This window comes from Hylobates moloch, unplaced genomic scaffold, assembly GCF_009828535.3.
Source record: "Hylobates moloch isolate HMO894 unplaced genomic scaffold, HMol_V3 SCAFFOLD_2, whole genome shotgun sequence".
NCBI classification, from domain to species: domain Eukaryota; kingdom Metazoa; phylum Chordata; class Mammalia; order Primates; family Hylobatidae; genus Hylobates; species Hylobates moloch.
In genome coordinates this window covers 24,434,451-24,456,393 of record NW_026652277.1, presented here as the reverse complement: position 1 = coordinate 24,456,393, position 21,943 = coordinate 24,434,451, and the positions used below count along the sequence as shown (strand labels likewise).

The 21,943-nt window shown below is 39.8% G+C and overlaps 1 protein-coding gene across 6 annotated transcripts in view; it reads left to right on the top strand.

Annotated features, from left to right (window-relative positions):
- LOC116479343 (uncharacterized) overlaps positions 1–17,740 on the top strand; it is a 168,082-nt gene extending 150,342 nt beyond the window's left edge. The window contains exon 4 of one of the 6 annotated variants that reach the window (XR_009211308.1): positions 16,875–17,740. The gene's annotated coding sequence lies outside the window, so the exon portion shown is untranslated. Of the gene's footprint in view, positions 1–13,503; positions 14,139–16,874 lie in introns of those variants that run through there. The other 5 variants (XR_009211310.1, XR_009211306.1, XR_009211305.1 and 2 more) reach the window with 5 other exon arrangements.
- The last annotated feature ends 4,203 nt before the right edge of the window (positions 17,741–21,943 follow it).

The following is a 21,943-nucleotide window of genomic DNA, read 5'->3' as shown; positions in this document are numbered from 1 at the left end:
TTATGTGTATGAACATTCAGTTATTTCCTGACTTTTTTCTTTTTTGAGATGGAGTCTCCCTCACTCTGTTGGCCAGGCTTCAGTGCAGTGGCACGATCTTGGCTCACTGCAGCCTCTGTCTCCTGGGTTCAAGCAATTCTCCTGCCTCAGGTTCCTGAGTACCTGGGATTACAGGCGTGCACCACCACATCTGGCTAAGTTTTGTATTTTTAGTAGAGACAGGGTTTCACCATGTTGGCTAAGCTGGTCTTGAACTCCTGCTCTCAAATGATCCACCAACCTTGGCCTCCCAAAGTGCTGGAATTACAGGGCTGAGCCACCATGCTCAGTCATTTCCTGGCCATTTTTAAAGTAAGTTGCAGATACCATGACATTTCACCTCTAAAAAGATCAGCACCTATCCCCTAAGAACAAAGACATTCTCCTATATAACTAAAATGCCATTATCACAGACAAGTAATGAACTATATTACAATAATATCATCTAATATATAGTCCATATTCAAGTTCACCCTATTAAAAATACTCTTTATAGCTCTTTTTTTAAAAAAAAAAATCTAGAATTTTCTCAAATATCATTCCTTACATTTAGTTGTCATGTCTCTTTAATCAACTTGAATCTAAAACAGAACCCCCAACTCCCACCTGTGAATTTTTCTCCTTTCATGGCAATGACATTGTGAGGATGCTGGCCAGTGTTCTGGGCTGGTCTTGCTAATAGGTCCAGGTAAAGCCTTCTAGTGAGAACACTACCCCGGTGAGAGTGTCTCCCTTTGTGTCGTCCCTTCAGGAGACTCTTAGTGTCAGTTGCACATTAAGCTTGGTCACTTGTTTAAGGTTCTTTGTGTTGATTCTTGTCAACTTTAGTTAAAGTGTTTTTTGTCCTCGTCTACAAAATCTCTGGAATTTGTAGTGTCTATTTAGAAAATGTTATAAGTCTTGAATATCTATGTAGGTCATATGCCAAACTATTATTAGCTTATATCAAACAGGTTTTTTTTAAACTGATGACTATAGTAATGTGTGACTCTCAGAAATGTTGATAGCTCCTTGAAGAGGATGACAGAAACTGAAATGCTTGTCCAAACTGCCTGGCAAACTGAAAGAACGCTTGGAGATCACTCTGTCTCTCTCTTTCAGTCTCTCTCTCAGTTTCTCTCTCTCTGTCTCTCTCTCTCTGTCTCTCTGATTCCTTTTTACCAAGATCATCTCATTCTATTTCCCTATAGGTTGCTTTTGTTTAAACTTATTCTATGCAGAACAGACATATAGAAGAAAGGACTTGTAGGGAAATATTTAAATGCAAATCTCTTTTTTTTTAAAAAAACATAGTTTTTATCTGATGAATATTTGCTGTCGTTGACAGAATTTTCTGTCCACTTCATAAGAACTTTGTCAAAATAACTTTCTTGCCAATATAAGCCCCTGGAGCAATCCACTGTCCATTGCTTTGTGCTCTGGGGAACAGCTGACCTTGGTTAGAAATTAATTTATTACTTCCTGTTTCCTTTATATCTCCCACTTCCCTCCCCACCTCCTTGCTCTAATAATGACACATAAAGTTAATGAGCACTGGTAATTAAGACGGCCATTTTAGAACTAGTGAGTTGGGTATTGAATGCCCTTGACCTAAACTTTACTTGGAGAAAGGATAGCTGAGTAATTAGAAAATGGAGTTCCAAATCAGAAGCTGAGAAGTCTTTTCTGCCAGTAATTTGTGTAGCTTGGGCTGGATCCCTTTACCTCTCTACATTTTATTTTGTCCATCAGTTAAATAGGAGTTACCATTCTCATTAAAAGTTTTTGGGTGCACAGATGAAAATCACAATATGATAGCAATATAACTTTTAATCTTAGAAGAACTAGGCAATGTGAATGTTTTTACTAGTTATACAATCCAACATATTTTCCTTAACTCACGTTTGTACTTTCACCTACTTAAATCAATAAAGGTCACAACTTAAATCTTTTAAGTTAAGGCCGAGTGCGGTGGCTCACGCCTGTAATCCCAGCACTTTGGGAGGCCAAGATGGGCAGATCATCTGAGGTCAGGTGTTTGAGATCAGCCTGGCCAACAAGGTGAAACCCTGTCTCTACTAAAAATACAAAAAATTAGCCAGGCATAATGGTGGCTGCCTGTAATTCCAGCTACTCCTGAGGCTGAGGCGGGAGAATCTCTTGAATCCAATGGGAGGAGGTTGTAGTGAGCTGAGATCACGCCACTGCACTCCAGCCTGGGCGACAGAGCAAGACTCCATCTCAAAAAAAAAAAAAAAAAAAAAAGAAAACTTTTAAGTTAAATAGCTTAAAATATAAAGGGAAATAAAAAACACTTTATTTCTAATTTCTTATATAATGACCAATTTTATCCTCAGAAAATTTTTAAATTAAGAATTTTATTATAGAAGTAATCAGTTGAAGGAATATCAGAAAATGTAGATATGTAGGAGGAAAAACAAATCAGAAAATCATGTGTTACAACAGGTTCATCATTTGTAACAAATGTACCTCTCTGCTGGGGGATGTTGATAACAGGGGGAGGCTCTGCATGTGTGGGGACAGGAGGTAGATAGGAAATCTTGGTATGTATGTAGCTCATATGCCAAACTATTATTAGCTTATATCAATATTAGATATATATCCCTTCTGCTATTCCAGAAGGGATCATCTAGTCATATCCTTTTATAACCTGATTTTTTTTCATTTATTGGTCTACTTTCAGTATCTTTCTGGTTCATTCAAAGTAATGATAAGCTGATGCTATAATGTCCCACCCAGATCTCCCTTCAGAACTAGAAGACTTAATTACCCATCTGTATGCTGCTGGCAGGCACCACTTAGCCCTCTGCTCTATTTAGAACTGTTGGATGAAGGTATTTGCCTTGCTGAAGTGAAAACCCATATCCATCAGCTGTAGGCTTCCAGTGGCTGCAAGATGCAGGGATATAAAGGCCAGGCTCTCTTGCCCTGACTTGGGATAATTCTTAAGGGTTATTCCAGCTTCAGAACCCCCTGTAGGGTAGACTGAGGCCTTCATTGGGACAGCACTATAGCCCGTCTTCTCGCTCTGCTCAGTCCTACCAACCCATGGCTTCCTTTCCAGAGACGTGACCCTAGGAGCACTCTTTTATCAACTTCCTATATGTTATTCTCCGTCTCAGAATTTTTTCTCTGGGGGGCCTAATCTATAACAGCTACATTGGGAGTGGTCTGAGAAAGCAGACTCTATGATACAAGTTTCTAGCTGGTTCACTTTCTCCCCAAGACCCTGTGAGTGGTGGTGGATGGAGTATAGACAACCCCTGGCCCAAGGAAGCAGAGCATTGTTAAAGCTTTCACTGAATGGGGAACTGGAATGGGATATTGGTAGAAGAAAAATGCACTAAGTAGTGCTATGGCTTCATCAATAGCAATGGGGATCAGAGAATCCCAAACATTAGAGACTAAGTGGCAGCATTTGACCACAGAGGCCAAGTCAGTGCAATTAATGTATTGAGTAAGGTCAGAATGAAGTGCAGGGGGACCTGCCCCACAGAAAGTTATGTAGTTGGTTCAATGACATATCATCTCACTCCAGTTAAAATGGCTTGTATCTAAAAATCAGGCAATAACAAATGCTGGTGAGGATGTAGAGAAAAGGGAGCCCTCCTACGCTATTGGTGGGAATGCAAATTACTACAACAACTATGGAGAATAGTTTGGAGTTTTCTTAAAATCTAAAAGTAGAGCTACCATATGATTCAGCAATCCCACTGCTGGGTATATGCCCAAAAGAAAGGAAATCAGCATATCGAAGAGATATCTGCTCTTCCATGTTTGTTGCAGCACTGTTCACAATAGCTAGGAATTTGAAGCAACCCAAGTATCCATGAACAGATGAGTGGATAAAGAAAATGTGGTATGTGTATGCAATGGAATACTATTCAGCTATAAAAAAGAATGAGGTCCTGTCATTTGCAACAACAGGATGGAACTGGAGATCACTATGTTAAGTGAAATAAGCCAGGCACAGGAAGACAAACATCACATGTTCTCACTTATTCGTGGGTGCTAAAAGTCAAAACAATAAAACTCATGGAGATAGAGAGTAGAGGAATGGTTACCAGAGGCTGCGAAGGATAGTAGGGGGTGGGGAGGAGAAGGGGATGATTAATGTGTACAAAAAAAAATAGAAAGAATGAATAAGACCTACTATTTGATAGTACGATAGACTGACTATAGTCAATAATAACTTAATTGTACATTTAAAAATAACTAAAAGAGTATAATTAGATTGTTTGTAATACAAAGGAAAAATGCTTGAGGGGATAGATACCCCATTCTCCATGATGTGATTATTACATATTGCATGCCTGTATCAAAACAGCTTACATACCCCATAAATATATACACCTACTATGTACCCCCAAATTAAAAATAATAAAATTTTAAAAAATAAAATGAAAAAGGAGAAAATTATATAGTTGGCTAATAGAATATACTATCCCTGGGGGAAACTAGATAGGCAGCCAACAGGGTGCTACTCAAGCTGTTCGATCAAAAGTAATCACGGATGAATGATCAGGAGACTGAGGGTCATCACACTTACAAAAAAAAAAAAATCACAGTCTCTTGCTTACTTTCTGACCCTGAGACAGTTTTTATTCTTAGAAACCCCTGCCCAAAGGAGCTGCCATCCCCAGGATAAAGGATGCTACAATATCATGCATGACAAGAAGATACGGTAATGGATCCCCAGTCCTCCTTCAAAGGGACCTATGGCCATTTATTTGGGTGACCATATACTAGGGAAAGGGGAATACCTAACTAAACACAGGCTCGAAGTTAACATTGATATCCAAAGACCTGAAGCATCATGATGTGGTCATATAGAAGTCAAGTAATAAGTAGAATCCTGCCCCAGGCCTAGCTCACAGTGGCTCCACTGGGTCCACGGATCCATCTGGTGGTCAGTTCTCTGTTCCCAAATGTGTAATGGGAGAAGGTATACAGACGGTCCCCAACTTACAGTGGTGTGACAGGATTTTCAGCCGTATGAGGGTATGAAAGTGATAAGCATTAAGTAGAAACTGTACTTCAAGTCCCATAGACATTCTATTTTTCACTTTCAGTATAGTATTTAATAAATTACATGAGATAATCAACACTTTATTATAAAATAGACTTTGTGTTAGATAATTTTGCCCAATTATAGGTTAAGGTAAGTGTTCTGAGCAAATTTAAGGCAGGCTAGGCTAAACTGTGATGTGCAGTAGGTTAGGTGTATTAAATGCATTTTTGACTCAACAATATTTTCAACTTATGGTGGGTTAATCAGGACGCAACCCCCTTGTAAAATGAGGAGCATGTGTACTTTGTATTTGGCACAATCCTGTATTCCCTCAACTTTTGAATGAGATCTATCATAGTGGGAAGGCCAAGTGGAGCTCTGAATCCTGCAACTCGCTCCCCACTCCCAGCCAAAATAATCAATCAAAAAATAATATCACACGCCAGCCACCTTTAAAGATGCAAAGATGCTGAGGTTGTGGGCCCCATCATATCTCTGTTTAATTCGTCAGTCTGGCACCAGCCAAAAACCAGATACTGGAGGATGACAGTGGACTACTGCAAACTCAGACATGTAGAACTCACAACTGCAGCTGCTGTGTCAGGTGTGGTCTCTTTGCTACAGCAGATTAACTAGGTCTTAGGTCCATGATAGGTGGTCACTGATCTGGAAAGAGGATCAAAAACCATTCACATTCATTTGGAACGGACAAGAGATTACATTTACAATCTTGCCCTGGGACTATATTAACTCTCCTGTCCTCTATCATACTATTGTCTGAAGAGTCTTGAGTGGTTGAACAGCTTGCCAGACATCACATTGGTCCACTGTAGTGATGACATCCTGCTGGCTTGCCTGTTGGTGACACAACATCCCCTCCAGAGAGTGAGAGATAAACTTGACAAAGATCCAGAGGCATTTTCACATCAGTGAAAATTGTGAGGATCCAGTGGTGTGGGCATGGGGAAAATCCCCAAACCCACTACAAAATAAGAAGCAAATTATTTCATCTTGTATCTCCCATCATAAAAAAAAGAAAGCATAACACCTCATTGGGTTCTGGAAATAGCGTATTTCACACTTGCAAATACTGCTCTGATCCATATGTCAGATGACACAAAAAGCTATTGGATTTAAGTAGAAATCAGGATGTTTGCTGTAGCAGGTCCAGGCTGTGGTACAAGCAGCCCTTCCATTTGGGCCATATGATCCAGCAGAACCTATGATATTAGAGATGTCATGGTGGGAAAAGACACCATGTGGTTTTTGTGACAGGCCCCAGTGGAAGATTCACATGACAGAGCCCTGGGTTTTTGGAGCAGAAGTATGCCATCTGCCATGGAGAATTATACACCTTTTGAAAACAGCCCCCAGCGTTGTGTCCTAGTAGAGATGAAGTGCTGGATCATGGAACACCAAGTAATCAGGCCACCAGAACAATTCATCTTGAGCTGGGTTCTGTCAGACCACCAAATTGTAAGGGTAGATGAGCCCAGTTCAAATCATCATAGGATGCAAGTGGCATATCCAGGATCCAGCATGGCTGGAGAGCACAGGGAAGCTATACAAGGTAGCCCAGGACCCCATGCCACCCACAACTGTTGGGCTGGCCCTTCTCTCTCAGCTGGTATCTGTGGCCTCCTGTGAATCCTTCATGACAAACTGACAGAGGAGTAATAAGCCCTCTTTTGTTCGTGGCTGTGTCAGCCCGGGTGTGGTCTGTGTGTGTAAACTGAAAAGGGATGGCAGTTGCACTGCTGCCATACTCAAGAGTAGGGAGAAATCCTCCCAATGACAGAGGTTTGGGTGGTGCACCTGGTTGCCCACTTTGTGTGGAAAGAGAATGGCCTGAGGGTAGAATATACACAGACTCATACTTGGGCTGTGGCAAATAGCCACCTTATGACGGTCCTGGGAGGAGGATTGGAAGATAGGAGATCGGGGTAGAGGCCTGTGGATCGACATGGGAATGGCCATGCAGTGTAAAGGTCTTTCCATTGCTTGTTAATGCCCACAAGAAAGCATCCACCATGGGAGAGTAAGTACTTGGTTAGTAGGCACAATAACTTAGCCTGGTTGACACGAGCCAGTCTCTGTCATCACCCTGGTCTTGGCACATTGAATGCTTGAACAGATTAGTCATGGAGGCTAAGAATGGAAATGAGGAGTGGGCAAGCCAGAATGAAGCTCTGTGGAGAGAGGGCTGGATGAGAAAAGCTTCTCTGGCCAGAAGTGTAGCCTTAGAGGCTGGAAGAACTGAAATGTTGGGAAGAACTGAAATGTCTACTGAAACAAATATAAGTGAATGGAAATTTATGAAGTGTTTTGCTGTGTGGCTGAGTTAGGGTTAGGAATCCTTATACAATTTCACCAACCAAAGACGATATAGCTGCCATTGCCAAACAACCCAGCTGTGTATAACAGAGATCAATTGTGAGTTCCAGATGCAGTGCCAGCTACCTGTGGCAAGTCGACTACATTGGGCTCCTTCTACCTGAAAAAAAGCAGCATTCACCTCGACTGGAAGAGATACATATTTCGAACCTATGTTTGCCTTTCCTGTCTTCAAGATCTCAGCCAGCATCACATTCCAAAAGCTTATGAAGTGTTTGGTCCATCTGCATGGGATTACACATAACATTACATCAGACCAAGACCCTCCTTTCTATACCCATGGGATCCACTGGTCATACTACATGTGACACATCCAGATATTGCCAGCCTGCTAGAATGACGGAACGGGAATATGAAGGCATAGCTGCAGTACCAGCTTGCAGGATGGGGAACAACCCTTGCGAATCAGTGGTCACTTTAAATCAAAAAACTTAAATGAAGACGTGTCCCAGTAAGTGGAATACGTGGATCTAGGAACCAATGGAAGTAGGAGTAGTCCTGCTTACCATCTCTCCTGGTAATCCACTGGGATTGTGTACCTTCTGTCTTCTCAATGCTGAGCTATTCGGCCATAGAGATCATGTTTCCCAAAGAGGAAACATCTCTGGCCAGGAGACACATGGCTTTGTGTGTAGCCAACCCTACATTCAATGAGACTTTCCTTGGACACCCTTATAAAATAGCCATTTCTTCTACATTTGAATTAATCTCTATCTCCCTTTCTTCCTTCTTCTGCCTGGCACTTATCACTATCTGAATTATATTGCTTATTTATTTGTTTACTTGCATGTTGTTTTTCTCTCTCCTCCACTGAAGTGTAATTTCCAGCAGATCAGAGACATTTACTTGTTCTCAGCTGTGTCACTTGTGCCTAGAATAACACTGGCCACATTGCAGGCAATTGATAAACACTTGCGACATGAATGAATGACTCTATAATGTAATTTTTGCATGCAGATAGTCCTCAATTGTAAGGATTTATCACAATGTACTTAACCAATCACTTCGGGCAGTTTATATTCCTCACAAGTTTTCTCCATTGAAATAATGGCAGGCAAAATCATCACCTATTACTTCCATAAGATGAGGTCCAAGTAGTACAATTGCTGGCACAAAAGGTATGACTCAGCTTTTTCAGGCTTTTGATATGTGATGCTTCATGGGTTTGCTCTGAAAGTATTCATATATTATAAATGTAATCCAGATTTAGCTGTCCTCTTGTCAAACAGGCTGTTGACCAAATGTAAAACCAGCATTCTGCCCTAGCATGCTTCAACATTTTATATAAGCAACACAGCCATATTCAGAATGTTAAATTTTGTTTTTCATTGCCTTTGCTGAAGATCATACAGGAGTCTGTATCCCTAACTCTAACAACTCGCAATAAAACACTTCGTAAATCCCAGTTAGACTTTTCAGTTTTCTGTATCATCTCTCTAGGGATGCTCTCTTGGCTGGGGGAATGTTTTTCCTCCAGCCTCTCTTTATAGAGCCACATTCTTGCCTACTTCCTTCTTCTTCTCCTTATTGCATTTTCTCCCCCCAGAACTTAAATTACTCCCTCTATTTTATCATGTAGAGCACCTGCTCACTTTCTTATGAAACTAGGGCCCCGTGTAGAGATGCAGGTGGTTGCTACTAGCTTGTACTATTTTCTTTAGGTCTCAACATGTTTGTGTCTCTTCCTACAAAGAAATTCTCTGACCCTAACCACATAGAAGAAAACATTTGTTCTTCTCTTTCTTCCCTTAAGTTACTTCCTTAGAGCGCTGAAAGCCAAATTCTGACATTCTCATGCTATCTGAATTGTGGGACTCTACTGGGAGTCATGCATTACCTGTATTTGATGGATGTACTTGGTACATTCAGGCTTCCTCCGTAAGTCATTCCTTCTTCCCCTCCCCTCAGTGCCTATTTGTCTCAGGTCCTGAGCTTCAGATAGTGAAAGATTTGAGCTGGAGTCTTATCTCCACAACTTGCTAACTTTGTGAATTTAAACATATTTTACTACTCTGGGTCATTGTATCCACATCTGTAAAATAGCACCTACCTATGAAGAGTAAATGTGTTAACACACACAAGTTAGCACAGTGGCCTGAGAAAATGCCCAACAAATTGTTGACTGTTATGCCACTCTTCTTTTTGGCATTTCTGCCCTTTCCATACCTTCTTGGTATAGGCATTAATTGGTTAGTTTCCCTAATTTCTTCATCATTCATCTTTCCTCTGTAGAAACCTCAGATGAGGTTAAGTGAAACCCGCTACCCTGTCTTCACTTCTCAGAGGGTATTTTGTTCCTCTTGTCTTCTTCTTGTACTTTCTTATTTATCCTTAGCTTCTGGAAATACCTTTCTTTGCCTATAGGGCCCTTGAACTCTATCTTCTTTATTTCCTATGGTTTATTTAAGTTCCTGCTTACCACCTCTTCCGTCTCCTCCAGTCTCTGATGACTTTCCTTTGTGCCTTTGGACACTCATATTTCTTTTCCCTTTTCATACTTGTCCTTCACATTTGGCTCAGTGACACTATTCTCTTACGCATACAAATTCTTTTCATCTTTGTAGAGATTACATGTAATTCTCTTTTATAGAGAGAAATAGCATTCATTTATTCATTCGTTGAGTGAATATTATTGAGAGCCTGCTATCTTCAAGGGACTGGATCGAGTCTTTGGGAGACAGAAATTAAAGGCACAGTTCCTGCTCTTAAAGAGCTCACAGTCTATTGGGGAAGCAGATGAATAAACAAATTCCACTTTGGTAACATGTCTATGAATGGGCCAATGCAAGGTGAATTGAGAAGGGGCAATTAGTAGAAATTGAGGTGGAAGGAAGGGGTATGAAGGAAAGCATTCCAGAACTGTTGACATCAGAGTTGAGTTTCAAAGCATGAAAAGAAATAAGCCAGGAGGAGTAGGGTGTGAATATGTTGGGAGTGCAGATTCTAGTTAGGGGGGCCAATATTTGCCTCTGCATTACGTCAAATCCTTCATAGTTGTGGAATATAAAGTAGTTCAGCCACTGTGGAAAGCTGTTTGGAGATTTCTCAAGGAACTAAAAACAGAACTACCATTTGACTCAGCAATCTCATGACTGAGTATATACCCAAAGGAAAATAAATCATTCTACCAAAAAGACACATACACCTGTATGTTCATCACAACACTATTCATAGTAACAAAGACATGGAATCAACCTAGGTGGCCATCAACAGAGGATTAGATAAAGAAAATGTGGTACACATACAACATGGAGTACTCTGCAGCCATAAAAAGAATGAAATCGTGTCCTTTGCAGCAACATGGATGCAGCTGGAGGCCAATATCCTAAGTGAACTAATGTGAAACAGAAAACCAAACACCGTATGTTTTCATTTGTAAATGAGAGCTAAACATTGGATACACATGGTCAGAAAGATGGGAACGATAGATGCTGGAGACTACTAGAGGCAGGAGGGAGGGAGGGAGGGAGGGAGGGGGACAAGGGCTGAAAAACTACCTATTGCATACTATGCTCAGTACCTGGGTGATGGGTTCAACTGGACCCTAAACCTCATCATCACACAATATACTCTTGTAACAAAACTGGACATGTGCCCCTGAATCTAAAATAAAAGATGGAGGAAAAATCTTTCATAGCTGAATTACTTGACTACTCATTGTATCAGATGATTTTTTGAAACCTAACTACAGGATGTCCTGTAGCTGCATTCCTTATCAATGATAACCTTTCTTGACTAACAAATAAAAAGAATTGCTGCTTAGGTAATCCTGTGTTCGTTTTTGATAAAGCCCTATTTCATATTTACCTCCTTGCCAATCTAAACTAGTCTATAATTTTCAAACCTACTATTTTATTCATGAAGATGGTAAAAATGTTGTTTGCATTGATCTGTTAAATAAAATAGCCACACAGTTCTGACATGTTTTCTTTTGATGTATTTTCTAAACTTTGCATAAAAGTTCTCACTTCTAATAGTTTTAATTACTGCAAATAAATATGCCCCATGGGTTTATTCAAATAAATTGATAACCAGGTTCCCTCCCATCTTATGGTCTCTTGACTTCATAATAAAACTGTCTTCAAAGGGGTCCAGTCTTCACAGGATCCATATTTGTTATTACTATTTTTGTAGTGCCCTCCTCCTTCCTGCTCTTCCCACTCCTCCTCCTTCCCCTTCCTTCCTCGTTTGCCCTTTCTTATCATCACTCAACTCACAACAGAAGCTTATAGCTCAGTAAATAACAAGGTGAGCCCAAGCACATAGGGTGGAGGCTTGGAAAAGAAATGTGGAAACTGAGGTAAGATAGGCCCTTGATATCGACCCAGCCAAAGGCAACCTGAGGAACTCTAATGATAAAGGCATAGCATAGTATTTGAAGTTACTTGAAAGTATTCAGTATTTGTAGAACACAGTGATAGGCAATAATAAGCCATCAGGCAGATGCGAAACCTGGCTGGAATTTTTATTGTCTTTGTGTTGAAATTATACATTAATTGAGAAAGAATTAAAATATTTTAAATATCAAGTCAGCAACCATGACTGTGGTATATGTTTTCATTTATTTAGTCTTCTTTTATGTCTGTTAGTAGAATTTTAATATTTTTTCCATAAATGTACATTTATTGTAAAGTTGACTCTCAGATGCATTACAGTTCTCTTCTTATTGTGAATGGTACTTAATTTTCTACTGGTTATTGCTGGGATGGGGGAACACTATTGACTTTTGTAAGTTGATCTTGCCTTAAGGCAAATTTGCCAGACTCTGACTACTTTTAATAGTCTGTTGGCTCTGTTGATTTTCTATGTAGATGATCATACTGTCAGCAATGAATGACAATTTAATATCTTTTATTCTGGTGCTGGTGTACCAGTTATCAGTTGCTGCAAACAAATTATCCCAAAACTTAGCAGCTTAAAACAATAGACATATATGATCATACATACAGTCTCTGAGGTCAAGAATCCTGGAATCTGACCTAGTGTCAGAAATGACACAGCATTACTTCACCTTATTCTATTTGTTAGAAGCAATTCACTAAATTCAGTCCAAACTAAGGGGAGAAAAATTAGTTTCCACTTTTTCAAGGAACTTTCAAAGACTCTGTGAGTATATTTCAAGCCACAACATCCTGTCATCTTTTATCCTTCTTGTTTTCTATTTTTTAATTCTTGTTGGCAAGAACATCCCATGGCAGGTTATACAGCAGCAGAGACAAAGGGAATTTGTTTTGTTCCAGATATTAAAGGAATAGAGCCTGAGGTTTATCCACCAGCTATCATGTTGACGTTACTTTTTTGGTATAGCATCTTTAGCAAATGAAAGTCCTCTTCTATTCCTGGCTACTGAGATTGTTATTGTTTTACCACAAGGAAATATAAATTTCATGAAACACTTTTGCATTCATAGATGTTTTTCTTTCTTTTCTCCTTTAACACCGGGGTTTCTGATATTAAACCATAGTATTTTTGGGAAAAACCACACTTGGCTTGTTTTTAAATACATTATTGGATATTTACTTAGATCACATGTTATATAGGATTTTTCCACCTATATTCATAAGTTAAATAGACCTGCAATTTTTTTCTTGTGCTGTCCATACTGGTTTTAGAAATCAATGTTTTATTAGCCTCCTAAAATGAGTTAGGCTGCTTTCCTCCTTTTCGGTATTCTTTAACTTGGAGGTTTTGTGGCATGCCTCTGTTACAAAGTGGCCTTCTTTTCCTTTCCACACTTCCATCTTCTCATGCCTGGTTTGGTTTACATGCATCCCTTCATGCTCTGTGCCTTCTTGTCTGCCTCTGTGTTGCTTATATATAGCGGGGGTGAAAATTTATACCGTTGGGCTCAGATGTGCATTTAATGGTAATAATTTTTTATGACTGACTCAAACTTCCTTATGATCCCTTCATGAGGTCAATGATAGAGGCAGGGAAGGACAACATAAGGGTATGTGGTGGTACTGAAATTTGCAAAATGTAAAGGAAGTATCTTAGTAACATGGTTTAACACAATTTCGTTTTGAATAAATATTCTCTCCCCTCTCTCTCTCTCTTAGGTTCTAAGATGATTGCTTTAGTTCAAGGGACATTTTCTTGCATTTGTATTGATGAGGGGAAGGGAAGCTGGCTATCTGCATATGCATTTACTTGACAACAGACAAGCTGAAGAGGCATCAGAAGACCAGAGGGCAGCCCAAGCAGTCCCTCTAGTCACAACACAGGCACATAACATATGCAGATGCCTTCTTAGGAAAGTAGTCATGGGGTTTGGGGAAGTTTTGAGACAAGACAAATGGCCATTGAACTTGAATGAAAATAAACCAACCTGAATGAAACTTTTAATACTGAGAGACACTGAACTTAAGTTAATTAGGAAGTTTAAGTATTTTTTTCCTTACTACTCAGTTATAGAAACATAAAGAATGCTCCAATGTTTACATATGTCAGTGCGGTGCATAAAAATCTGACCCTACTACAATGAGACTGACTAACAATTTTGGCTTCCTTAATTTGGAACCTTACCCATTGGAGACCTCGTTTCCTGGTCTCCCCAGATCCTATCCCCTTCCTGGTTCTGCGCCAGAGAAACGCGTACTGGGTAGAAAGCTGCAGTCCATACTGGCTATACTGTTAGTGAGCTATATGACCACTCTGCCTCTTAATTTTCTAACCCATAAAATGGGAAGACTAAAATAAATGAACCTTGAAATCTTTCCAGCTTATGGATATTTTTTTTACAATCTTCCCTCATCCCAGCACTTTCTTCTCTTTCTCTTCACGGTGTATTTCAAGTGAGAGGATAGTCAGACTTTCCTAATTAATGATTCAATTTTATTTGCTCCCTTCATTGATGTCTCTGTGGATTTGACTTAGGAACAGGTCACGCTGTGTCTATAAAATGATAACACTGGTTCAAGTCCAGTTAGATTCCATAGCTGCTCTATATGGCATATTGCTCCTCTCACCTCCCTCCTTCCCCACTTTCTTCTTCAGAATAGTTCATTGTGAAGAATTCCACTGACATTTCATACCCTTCAAGTTCTACATCATACAGCCGGTGTGGCTCTAAACGTAGGTTTTAAAAATCAAAAGCACCAAAGCAGAGAGTCTGGTTGGATCAGGAAAGCAATAGTGCACTTTTCTGATAACACTGTTTCCCCAACAAAACATAAATCTGAACAAATGAATCTTACAGAATCACTCGTGCTGGGGAGAATTCTTTTTTTTTTTTTTCTTTTTTGGTGACTGGTAGGGTTATTTCCCATCTTCCAAAGCCTAAGCCCTAATGAGCTCCAGGGGGACAGAAGTCTGTCAATCACAGGGTACTTTTCAAGTATAGTCATCTCTGCCCCATCAGAGAACCACGAGGCATGAAATAATTAGAAAGCCCAGAGTAACTGCTCTGTTTTACAAGAGCAAAATCCGTATGTGGATCATTTACATAAACTTGTCACTTCCCATTACAGTTCTAATGTCAGCTGGGTAGTAATCGCAGGCATGCTGGGGGAGGGGAGGTCAAGGTAGGCTGTGCCTCCATACTGGAAGCCTAAGGTACGCATGTGCTGTGCCTGTCACCACCCCCACCTGCACTGCCTACTGGATTAATGGAAAGTATCTTTTCTTTTCCATTAAATAAGAACTATTCATGCTGCTATGGCAGCAGACCCTGTGCTTAAGAGAGAGAAAAAAAGCGCTTTTGCATCAAGCTATTGTTGGGGGAGAATTCACTTTGAGGAGCATTTCAAAGCTGATCCGATTGGGGAAAGAATCATGTTAAATATTTGCTATGAAATATTTATAAGAAGAGCACAGGAGCAATTGACAAAGTTGCCTGGGAAAATAAGCATTTCTCCTCATTTGGACATTTTAGGTTGGGGGGGGGTTAAATGCCCTACGGAGAACTTATATAAGTGCAAATACATGTGTGATGTGTGTTCACAAACGCACATGTGCACACACACATACAAGCACACTCACACACATGGTTGAATGGATTGATAGGATTTAAGCCAATCTGCATCTGAATGCTATTTCCCAAATACGGCAGCAATAAGAGGTCACTGAGGACTGTTTTGATAATTGTGTTTGAAGAAGCCTTGTGCTGATGCCGGCAGAGCAAGGCGCCTTAGCTGTACCCAGGCAGCCATGGCCATGTGGCAGGCAGCCATCTTACAGGTGCTTTTTATATACCACACCCTAAGAAAGCGACTCTTGAAGGGGACAGACTCCCCTCAACCCTACCCTTTATTCCATCAGTTTGATACCCAGGTGAATGCATTGAGAAAGGAAAAGGATGATTTGTTTGAAGCCAGAATAAATGTTATCAGAGTGCAGTGTTGCCATCTATGTGGCTTGTGGGTTAAAAAAAAAAAAAAAAATTAGCACCGAAACCCTGCCCACCTGAATATACAATTATGTAATAAAATGTGGCAGATGATTTATTGACTTATATGGTTAAAAGAAGCTCTGTATCAACTGTGTATGATTTCAATACCTGTGGGGCTCTTCTCTCTATTGGGAAGAGAGAAATGAAAATATTCTGTTTTCATGCAATGTGTCCAATAAATAAATCACATATTTAACTCAGTATTTGCCACATAAGCCTTGCAATCATTTTATGTAGTATTGTATACTACTGTGAAACTAGTGTACTGTAGTGTGATTAGCATAAGCAACCAAAGAGCTAACTAGGTAGTGTATACCTTGTTACTGATGCTTATTTTAGCCTAGAAATTCTATAGAGAATTTTGCTGTATGCCAATTTTATTAATCAACAAACACAGGCTTCTGGCCAAAAGGGTGAGTGCTCTGAAATGACCAGTTGCAGTCACCTCTATAGTATCTGACTTTGAGAGGGCCAAGAATACCTAGTGGCGAGGCAGGCAGAAGGAAGATGCATGGGCGTGGTGGGGGTCTGAACCACAGCCAGGCTGTTTCTTATCTAAGAGTTCACCAAGTGGGAAAGCATTGTGGATGGATTTAAATCAGCTTTTTTCTCCAACCCCCCTCCCTTGCACACAACAAAAGTCTAAATCCCTTTTCAGGCCAGATTGCCCCATTTCCCTGCATGGGCCAGGCAGATTGGAAACATGTTTGTCATTCAGCTTTTCTCCGGGCTAATCAGGAGACACTGGGGTGGTGGGATTTCTGCCTTTCATCTATGAAGCCTGCCTCTAAAAGCAGCCGTGCAGAGGCCTCTAGGCCTGCTCGAGAGCTGGGCTGCCTGTCATCTCTGCAGACAGATATAAAAATATTGTTAACCACGAGCCTAAGCAGAGGGTTTAACAGGGATTTGAATCTAAAATGTGATACTCCACATAGACCAACTCGATTTGGTCCAACAGAGCCGAACCCCTTATTCTGTTCTAACAAAGTGTGTCACATAATGGAGGAGATTTTGATGGGATTTACGACGTCTCTGTTTCAGGCCTGCTGCTGAATAGATGTAAACTGTGAATGAACGTAGCTGCCTCCTGAGCGATCAGGACAAGAGGCCTTGGTCCATCTGACTCACGCATCAAGGTCTTATTGGAGGACAGCTTTCAAGTTCACGGGGGTGCTGTCCCAAGCATGCAGTGGCAGCTGCGCCAGGCAGGTGTGAAGCAGTGAGGTTCCTTGTGGAGCCACAGCCAGTGTCAGAGGGTTGCTACACAGTGATTCCCATACCTCCTATATTGGGAACTTAAGTGACCTTTTGAACCTGACAATTCTGGACAATATTACTTGTAAAGACAATGGACACCAATCATGAGGAGGGAGCATAAAGTGGTGGCTAGAGTCTAAGAGGGCATAGTTTGACTCTTGGCTTCTCCACTCACCAGGAAACCTTGGCTAGATCATTCTTAGCAACTCGGTTTCTTCATCTGCAAAATGCGAATAATAATTATATTTTCTCCTTGAAATTGTTTTGAGGAATATGGGAGGCAGTGCATGTTCAGTACTAAGTCTAGACCATAAATCCTTGATATACAACATTGCTAGCTACTGCTTGCAGCTCCATGGCAGTTAAGAAGAGCTTGGGACCTTACCTGAACCACAGGCTGACTCACTCATAGCTCCACTGTCTGAAAAAGCAATGGCCAACATTCCAGAAGCAGAAATGAGGCAATGACATCCAGTCATATCCATCTGCCAAGAGACTCTTTTGGAAAGTCGTATATTTCAGGCATAAGCAAAATCTAGAAAATAATAATGAACACTCATAGATGCGTCACAGAACTTTGACAAATTTTAATGTTTTGCAGGGTTTATTCTGATGGTAGGAAATAAACCACTCAGAATTTTGTTGAGTTACTCAGTGCCTCTCCTTGAGCCCATTCTTCTTACATTCCCCCTTCTGCCCCAAGATAATTACTATCCTGAATTTGAGTTTTAACAATCCTCGACACGTTTTTTTGGAATTCAAATATTGTATAGCTATGATAATAGCTATAAATATTCATAAACAGTACTGAGTTTTGTTTTATACAATTTGGTTTTTATATAAGCGGTATTATGTTTAACATATAAGTCCACCACTGGCTTTTTCTCTTAATATTATGTTTTTATATTTAGTCATATTTATACATTTTTATAAACAAAGAGACATAGATTTGTACTGCAGTTCGAATGTCCATTTCATGAATTAATTTTTCCATTCTCTCATTGGTAGACATTTAGACTATTTCTACTTTTTTCTACTTAAATAATACCCCAGTAAACACATACCTGCATGTGTTCTTCTATGTATAGGTAAGTGCTTGTCTACATTTATACTGTTTGGCTCAGATCCTATTCCCTTAGAGATAATTCAGTATAAATATATATGAGTAGAATTGCTGGTCCTTAGGGACATATATCTTCACTGTTACTAGATGTTACCAAATTGCTTTTAACATCAGCAGAATATGAGAATTTAAGGGAAACATTTAAAGGGAGGGGAATATATTAAATGATGTTTACTCACCCAACTTTCTTTGAGTTTCCAGGAACTGATTTAGGAGGTAATGCTGCTGCTTTCTTATCAGTAGCTATGGAGTGCAGGTTACTTTTTTCCTCCCAATGTTAATTATCCCCTCTGTACCCTTCTGTGGTCTTGTATATCCTGCTGTTGATAATAGAATGTGCCTGGAGAAAACCAGACCCTTGACTTGGGTCAAAAGGTTAGGAAACAAATCGTCTCCTGTAGTCCTTAAATACCTTTCTTCCTGAAGAGCCCCACTAAAAGTGAAGCTCCTTAGAAATGAAACAACCAAACTGAAAACGGTTCATTAAAGAATTTCAGGTCTCTCCATTGACTCTCCTTTTATAACAGGGCACATACACAGAAGGGAGTGGGTAGAGAGACGTAGCTGGACAACAGCATCCTGGGCACTATCTTTCAGCCCAACCAGAATGGAGCTTGTGATTGTGCTGGAGGAAATACAGTTCACGTTTTCAAGAAATCTGATGAGTCAAGTTAAGATTTAAAAGATGCTTGAATGTCTTTTAATAAAATACCAGTCCAGAAATGATTTCACATAATTACACTAGTAAAAAGGCAAATAATTTTATTTTAGTCCTGTGTAAAGTTAATCACAGGAATAGAAAATTAGCAACAGAAAAACAGAGATAACCAATTGTTTTCAATTCTTTTGGGAGGGGGCATTTCCTTGTGTATATGATAAAGAGTAAATATACGTGTACATGCTACATGCCCACAATTCCAAAGCCAAATAACATTATTTTTGTATTGCTTGCTATTTTAAATAATGAATGCCATTACTTCCCTTCATTATTATGTCTAATTGTAAGCTGACTGTACCAGGAAATGAACTACAGTTAATTTAACAGTCAACTAGTGACCAAACTGGAGCTATAAAGAGCAGATTGTTGGCATTAATTAGAGGCTTCTGTTTGGCTTTTAGATTCTTATCTATTTGACCTTGTGTCTTCTATAATTTGGCTGAACGTTTTCTGGGTCAGCTGGGGGCTTCTGAGTCACAGCACTTGGAACTCTGCGGTAGCTTGGTTTCACTGCAGAAACGAACTAACATCAGGATGATAATGCAAAGAATCCCTAGCTTTGCCCACAGGTTTTCTCAGCCAGATCCTGAATGAGAAGGAAACTTCTCATGTCTTTCTTTCCCTACTACAAAGCATCTCTCAGTTTAAACAGGTTTTTAAGAAACAGCCAGAATTTGAACACAGATTCTGGGTGCAAAGCTCCCCTGTTACCCCCTACACTAACTCTCACATGAATAGCTGATGCTTTGTTATATGAAGTGCCAGACACTGTGCTAAGAGCTCGTGCATTACCTTTCTCAACCCTTGTAAGTATTTTATGATTTAGATACTATTATATAAATACGCCAAAATGTCATGACTCAAACAGGATAGAAGTCTGCTTTTCTCATAAGTCTCGTAAATATACGCCTCTGTTCCATCCAGGGACCCAGGATGCTGGGGTGGTTCCTCAGCATGTGTCTTCCATAATTGTTGCAGTTGTTACCATCTATAGGCAGGAGAAAGGGGAAAGAGAGCATGAGGAGTGCACCTCCAGGATCCCTGTGTCCTGACCTAATTCCCATTCCTACTCCCTTAGAGATAATTCAGTCATGGCTGCACCTGGCTGTAAGAGAGACAAGGAAATACAGTCTGGTAGAGCAGGCATATACTCAGCCATTATTCTACTACTGTGAGAGAAAGGATTTCAGTGCTGGCACTGGTCGTTTATTTATAGACATTCAGGCTTCTTTGAAATCTTAACTAAACCCATTAGGTCTCTGGGCAACTTTCAGTCTCCACCAGTTATCATCTATATTTTACTAATGAGGTAAATTCGATTTAGCAAGTCTGAAAAACTAGCCCAATGTCACATACTTAGTAGAGGCAATGGGATTCAAACCCAGGCAATGTGAGGCTAAAAACTGATCATTTAAATGCCATCTACACCGATGCTCTGAATAATTAATTAATTGGCGAGTCACTTTTCTCTAAATGGATATTTGTTGTGGGATTCTACTTAACTCTGCTGGAAGATTGCAGGAATCAGAAATTTTCCATTATAGAAACGGTGGAGATGAGTCCTGGCATTCCACATTGTCTGAGTTCAGGAGGCTAAAAGCCTACAGTGATTATCATGTCTTTGGAAGTGAGGTTTCTGTGGTACAGGTAAAAACCTCAGGATTTTCGTGGTTAGAAGATATTAAGTGACAAAGGAAGGTATTACTTTAAGTCATCTCTAATTAGGTGCTTTGGTTTAACACACCCAGTCAAGGATATTTTGAGCTGAAGCTTAAAAAAACCCAAGCTGCCTCTTTATAAGTCACCATTAATGCGTAGATGAAAGGTATTTTGAACTTGGGGAACTGTTGTCCATCAGCTCAACTATGTAGCTCATAATATGACATACAATTAGTGATTTTATTTACATTTCTATTAAGAGTGTTTTTTAGAGGAGGGGCAGTTTGGGTGTTACAAAGAGAGAAACAGGAAAAATTTACATGAAAGGTGAATATTAACTGTATTTAAATAAATGCTATTTTTTAAATAAATGCTATTAATTAATTTTTAGCTCCAAAAATGAATGCTAATTTGTGTAACTCAATAGACGTGTAACCAAAACAAATAATTACCCTCCTTAATTTGAGGAAGGGCTGCTCTTCCTTAAATACCAGTGATCTGAAATCTGATTTTTCTCAGTGTGAACACTTGGGCAAGTTACTTAATTCCTTTAACCTCCTTCATCTGTACAATGGAGACACAAACATTTTTTACTTATAGATTTGTTATGAGAATTAAATGGGATAGTACCAACATTAGCATAGTACATGGTAAGCAATCAGTAAATGTTGGGGATTATGACAACTGTCTACATAGTACATTTGAATTGCTGGTGGAGGTAGGGGTGTGGATAACAAATTCTGTAAGATTGTGAAAACACAGTAATGTGGAGGGAAGGCTTATTCTCATTTAACAAATTCATTCAAAGGGTTAATCCAGAACTTTGCTAATGCCGGCTGTCAAAATCTTGTGATGAACTAAAGATTTCTGTTAACGTCTTTTTTAATCTTCCTAGGCAAAAATAATCATCGCTTTCCTTTCTGTGACTTCTTTGCTCTTTCTCCATTCTTCTATCCTTCTACTTAGTACCTTGTGTCACAGGTATTTGTTTGCCTGTTTAGACTCTGCAAACTTCCCTAGTGACCAAGTGACATGTGGAACCCTCCAAGCCAGGGACGATATTTCCTGGCTCCCTGCACAGTGCCTGGCATAAAGCAGGGTCTCCATAAATGTTTCTTTAATGAGTGTCTAAATGGCCTAGTGGAGGTTGCTGGCACACTAGAAGACGAGCCTGGAAGTACCATGTTATATTTTTCTAGTCTGCTAATAATCAAACCTTTTTACACTCAGTTTCTTCATTTGAGAAATATTCCATCCAGTGTGCTTCCCTTGCAGAGATGCTGTGATAATTAATGAGACTCATTGGAAAGGAACGATATTCTCTATCCCTTTGAAGTTTGGTTTTACAAGAAG